We start from the raw sequence: 6990 nt of genomic DNA, 5'->3' as shown, positions 1-6990 counted from the left end.
ATGTAATTGTCAGAGAATAGAGAGTGAGTAATTTGAAATGATTTTCTGGGACATGACTTCAGTGATGCATGTGTAAATGCACAGAAACCCCAGTTACCTTCAAAACACTTTCACATGATTAAGACAATTTATAATTCCAGATTACAAATAGCAAAAAAAATGGAACACCAATCACTAGCTGAAGAGATATTTATAAAAGATGGCTGCAGCTGTAGTGGGACTTCATGTCTTTCTCAGGTTGGCATTTGTAGTTTTCCCACATTGTAGGATATTACAGAGATAATAGAATTCATTGTATTAATTGAAAGTAAAATGAAGAAGTTGATATCTTTAGAGATGAGAACCATTGGATTTGGATGGAAGAAGTGGAGGATACACCTACAAATTTCACATAATGAACACACATATTGATTGTAAGTTAAATTAAAAGTTCAAAGATTTATACCATCTGAAGAAAAAAATGGAATAGCCTAGTCTTGGTTCTCTTTTCTTTCTCTTGGCTTCTCATGCCCTACTTTGAGAAGATAATTTTTTCTTCATCTTACTTTATTTTATCTTATTTTGTTATATTTATTTGTTCTCTGTTAGAAGCCTGTTCTTTTGTAGTGAGAGCCAGAGAGGAGTTCATCCTGAGAGGAGGGGTGAGGGGGAAGAACTGAGTAGTAGAAGGAGAGGAAATCATAATCATGATTATTTAACAAGAAAACTCTATTTTCAATGAATTAAAAAGAGCATTTCTGTAGATATGCTTTATTGTTTAAAGATAGAGTGTTAAATTTTTAAAAAATTAAAATAATTCTTTCTGATAATGTGTAATTGCACACATTCACATTTAAAGTTATTGTATATTTTCTTTTTTTTTTCGAGACAGGGTTTCTCTGTGTAGCTTTGCACCTCTCCTGGATCTCACTTGGTAGCCCAGGCTGGCCTCGTACTCACAGAGATCCGCCTGCCTCTGCCTCCCGAGTGCTGGGATTAAAGGTGTGTGCCACCACCACCTGGCTACTTATTGTATATTTTCATAAGAACATTTACAAAAACAAATTAAGAGTAGTCAGAAAACTTTGAATTCATAGATAAAAAATACTAACAAGAGACTTGAAGTATTGAAAACAATATATAAGGGGGAAAATGTTATAATTGCAGTTAAAATAAAATGAAAAAATACTTATCTTGATGACAGAAAATGCTCTTTGATTTCAAATATGTCACTACTAACTTTCTTAACAGGTGCTATTTTGGTAGTGGCACTGTTGAACTTGAAAAACATTCATATAATTCACCACAAACTTCATGGAACAAAAAGAAGGAATTAAACTTTTGATGAATGCATTATATGTACATCTCAATAGGTCACAATTTTTGGACATCCTGTTTTATTAACTACTATGTATGATATAGGTAATGATTCTCAAACAATTTATATTGTAATTCCTATTCCTATTAATAAAATTTTGCATGGCATAATTTTGTGCACTGAATTATTTTCCTTTTCTAAGCTCAATATATATTTATCAAAATATTGTGTTCATGATGAAGGCCTTTGTGACGTATGAATAAAGATATAAGCATACATAAAAATTTGATCAGTATAAATATAGACATGGCATCATAAGCATCACCATTTCCTGATGTGTATTTGTAGCTGAAAAATTAAATTGCACAACCATGGTAAAAATGAATGACACAAAAGAACACAATCACCTTCCTTATTACCAGACTTTCCCCAGATATTAACTTTCATTAACAGCATTTTTACATACACAATATATTTCCTACACAGCATTTCTACAGCTACTCTCATAAAAAAAAAACACTTCTTTTATAACACTTTTTCAAGCTTTTAATATTTGTGCTTATGTTTTCAGTGAATTCAACATAATGAATTGCTACACCTGCATTCTCCTACATTAATCTAACAAAATGGGTATTCCAACTGAGACTTCACTTTATGTGGGATGATAAATGGAATTTATATTGATTTGAGTTCTCTATACTTATTTACCAGTTCCAACTTTTAAAGAATAAAACAATATAATATCAATGATTCTTACACGTATAATAGTATGAATAACACAAGAAATACATTTGTATTTAAATATTAAAATCTCAAGAATAGTTAAAATCAGAAGACTAAAACATTTTCCTCTGGTAAAATGGAATTTCTGAGATATAACAACTACAGATATGGACTGATTGATAAGTATGTGTTGTACTGTTAATTCAAATACTGTAAGCAGCATTAAATCAGGAAATTTACAATTTAACAAATATAAACAAATACAACAAATATTTTCCAAAATTTTATATATTAATGTGAGAAAATAGATTGTTCAGAATAGGCAATTTAATAACAGTAGAGGACATTGAGTTTCTTTGTCAAAATTGATGTGAACAAGCCAGTTATGTTGGCAGGTAAGCACAATTTCAGCACAAAGAAAGGGGGTTTGTACAGAGAGTTTCATTGACATGAATTTAAAGAAATTGAAGATATGCACCTAAAAGGGGTAGACCATGCCATGTCTTGACAAGAAAATACACTGAGAAATAGCATTTGGGGTTGATTCCTCTTTACGGATGCATTATTAATCCCCACATGAAAACCCAGGCACAAATTCATAGCAATATCTGTGAACAAAATTTGTGTGCTCATGCTAAACAAAATGTTTATCAGATTGGCTCACATGACAGAGCTTTACGTGTGAACACACGATAGAACCATACATACCTCAACCTCTTTTACTTCAGAAGGAGACACCTCTTCAGTGCCAACAAAGGTAAAGACAGCTGTTAACATCAGAAACTTCATTTTGCTGCTTCTTGTTTTCCACCTTCTTGAGAAATTTTTTAGTTGTTAAGTTGTAGGACAGGATGTAAATTAAAACATATTTCATGTATTTCCATAACTGGATCAAATGCGATACTAAGTGTGATTCACTCTGGAAGCTTTATTGCTTTTTCTCAATGCGTCCTGTGTGGCAGACAGTTCAGGACTTAGATTGGCATTGTTCTATTTTGCCACTGATGTTTTCATTGACAGAAAGTTACCATGGTGTGGATTGTTGGCACATTGCATAAGCAAACACATTACATAATTTTGAAGAACAGTAGTGAGATTGTTCTCTTAGGTCCCCTGCTAGGTAATGGAAAATTATGTCCAACTTTAATCTTTTAAATTGAGAATTTTTGTTCTTTGGGTCATCGGAAATTCATAAGCCCTAAACAATAATGCATGGTGGTTACTTGGCTAAATGGACCTAACGCCAAACTGAATAGCACATGGGGGTTATTTAAAAAATGATTTTGAAGATTGTCTAGAGAAGCAAATATTAACAATTTTAGTAAGTAATGTCTGTTACAGCATACACATGACGATGGCAGATTTACACATGGCCTTTAAGAATACCAAAGAAGCATATTTTGGGGGATTTTTTCTCTAATTGACTAGACATACACCACTGTTCTGATCATCTCTTACATGAACATTTTGGTAATAAAATTATGATACTGTTGAATGTGAGAGAATATAAATTTTTAATTTGTGCAATTCAAATTTACAATAGTGGTATTTAGTTTTGTTTTCTTACAAATTTAAGATGAATTCCTACTACATTTCTGGCAAGAGATTGTGTAAGCTTGTGAATTCATATTCAATATCTTTCCTAAACACAGTCTTATTAAGTGTGTGCTTGCTGAAAATAAGCTAATTGCTACTCTCCTTATATTTTTAAGAGGTATTTTTACTAAACTTAATGAGTTCCCACTAGTTTGGTTTGGTCATCTCTGTACATTTCTCCATCATGGTCTTGATGTTCTTGCTCATAGAATCCCTCTTCTCTCTCCTAGACTGGACTCGTGGAGCTTGGCCTGGTGCTTGGCTGTGTATTTCTGCATCTGCTTCCATCAGTTACTTGATGAAGGCTCTATGATGACAGTTAGGGTATTAACCAATCTGATTAATGGGGTAAGCCAGTTCAGGCACCCTCTATGCTATTGCTAGTAGTCTAAGGTGGGGTCATACTTGTGGATTCCAGGGAACTTCTCTAGCACCCAGCTTCTCCCTTTTCCCATGATGTCTCCCTCTGTCAAGATATCTCTTTCATGCTCTCCCACTCCATCCCTGTTCCAGCTTGACCATCCCATTCCCTTGTGTTCTTATCTCTAATCCCCTACCCTCCATTGACCCCCATCATTCCTAGTTTACTTTTGGAGATCTCATCTATTTCCCCCTCACAGGGCAGTTTATATGTACCTCTTAGACTCCTCCTTGTTAGCTAGCATTTCTGGAGCTGTATGATGTTGCAGTGCCCATATGCTATGTCCACACAAATAATTCCAAAATGAGGTCCTTCTTGGTGTCCTGTGCTTTGTCTTTGGAGAATTTTATCAGTGTAATTAGAATATACTATGTGAGGTGAATCCATTCAGAATAAAAATAATGTTAAAAATTATTAAAAATGAAATGATATTGGATAGTATGATGTTTGCAATAATTTTTACCTTCTTGTATTCTTTACTATTGCTGTGGTAAATTTTTCTTTCCCTTTCAAAGGTATGGTCTGTCAGTGTACCACTTTTGATGACTAATGAGGGAAACAAATTCAACTCCATGGTGAATTTAGAAAAATAACAAAGCTAAATATATATTGTAATGAAACTCTCAACTGTATGAAGCAGTGGACAATCCAGAGAGAGAAATCTAAATAAAAACTGTAGATGCATAGCTCCAACTCTGTAATAGAGAAAAATCTGTAGCATTTAATACTCCCTTTGTCTGTTCTTGTTCATACTTGATTAAATCTTTCCATATGGGTTTGAATGTGGTCATTCACAGTTATAAAGACTGTCTTGTAAAACAGATTCTTCAAGAAATAAAGCACTCATGAGGTTACCACAGGAAAAAAATCTAGAAAAGGCAGCATGTCTATCACTCAAAAGTAAAATTGGCAAAATTAGTTTTAAGGTGGTGTTCATGTGTTCTAGTGTATATACACTTTACAGAAAACTAATTCAGTGCTATTAAAACACTGGAAGACCTTAAAACCAGGGCAATTTTCCAAAGAAGTTTTTTTTTTAAAGAGTGAGAAGTAGAAAGTGAAATGAATTTTTTTCTAAAAGGTGCATACATTAATCTATATATTGTGAGCTATATATGGTTCTCCCTAGATTCATGGTTTGTCTGATATAGGAAGAATTTTTTTAATTGGAGTGAAAGGAAAATCTATAAATTATTTCATATATTAGTATGTTGTTATATATATCCTGTTAGTATCCACTGCGATCATGTACAATGTGGAATGTGAATACCTTTCCTGTATCTGTAGATATTTTCCTCATGTACTGATATATAGCTAGTTTTTAGAGCTTTTATGGATTGTTAAAAAGAATGTGTATTCTATAGTGTTTGGGTGGAATGTTCTATACATATCTGTAGGTCCCTTAGATTTGCGGTATCTATTGAAACCACAGTTTTTCTCTGTGTATGCATATTTTATGGTAGAAATACTTGCCTGTTGGTGAGTGAGGGATATTGAAGTTGCTTATTCATGTTGTATTTGGCTCATTCTGTGGGTTTAGATATATAATGTTTCTTTTATTACACAAAATCAAGCTGCCATCCCCCAAAATCTAAAACCTGAATGTAAAAATGATTCTAAATTCTACAAATATTAAATAATATGTAATAGTGTGCAGGTAACTGTAAACAGAGAGACAAGCTACAATCTCATTGTTTTGCAGTATGCGGTTTGGTAGGTTAAAATTCATGGCTCCTTCATTGCCTATATATCTTGCCCAAAGTCACAAGTTGTTCATGATTAATTTAACTTAGTGTACAATGTTCTAATTATGTGTCACCTAATTATTTTCTATCAAATACAAACACATCACAAATGAAACCAAACATGTATCATGTTGGCTAGAAGATTTAACATGACCAACATAGTTCTTCCCGATCACATTTAACAACCATCTGTTTCTCCTTCAGACCGTTCTTTGTGTGCTTAGCGTTATCTGAATCATTCTAAAAATAACACTTCGTAGAGCCAGAGCAAAATGTTTTACTTTGAAATGTACAAAAATATGCTTCTCCACCAGTAAGGGTCCCCCTTAACTGCAGTTAATGGGGAAGAAAAGCAACATTAACATGGGCAGTAAACCAATTAGAACTTCAAAGATGGTAGTTGGCTTGTTGCAAATCCAAATCCAAATTACCACAGGCTGTTTTAGGTTCAAAATGGCCATTTATTGCCCTCATTCTTGTGTGACCCAATACCTTGGTGATTATTAAGTTAATCCTTTTGTAAAGTGTGAACAGAGTCCCACCATCCATCAGCCTAACATCATCATGATATAGCATCTCAGGCCTATTACAGAGAGGTCTCTGCTTTACTGTAAACTGCCTACCAGGTTTTTAGATCAACACATATGAAATCGGTCTTCATTCATTACTTTCTTTGTGTTGTTACTATAAGTCTCTATTAAATTAATATTACATTGGAACTTGATATTTTGGATAAGACTGTTACATGTATGAGACTCCATTAATCAAACAAAACTAAGCCAGATCATTCAATTTGTGGTGAAAGTTGTGTTTGTTCCCCACTTAGTGTTTAATATTCTCTGACCCCCGAGGGAAAGAGAGCTTGGGGGAGTGGGAGATCCCAGCTGGATCAACAACAGAGAGGGAGAACAAGGAATAGGAGACCATGATAAATGAAAACCACATGAGAATAGGAAGAAGCAAAGTGCTAGAGAGGCCCACAGAAATCCACAAAGATACCCCCACAGCAGACTGCTGGCAATGGTCGAGAGACAGCCTGAACAGACCTACTCTGGTAGTGGGATAGCCAAACACCCTAATTGTCGTGCTAGAAACCTCATCCAATGACTGAGGGAACTGGATGCAGAGATGCATGGCTAGACCCTGGGTGGAGCTCTGGGAGTCCAATTAGTGAGAAAGAGGAGGGTTTATATGAGCAAGAATTGTTG

Source organism: Peromyscus eremicus, unplaced genomic scaffold (assembly GCF_949786415.1).
Source record: "Peromyscus eremicus unplaced genomic scaffold, PerEre_H2_v1 PerEre#2#chrX_unloc_2, whole genome shotgun sequence".
Taxonomy (NCBI): Eukaryota; Metazoa; Chordata; class Mammalia; order Rodentia; family Cricetidae; genus Peromyscus; species Peromyscus eremicus.
The sequence above is the reverse complement of the archived record's forward strand: the minus strand, read 5'-3'. Positions refer to the sequence as shown.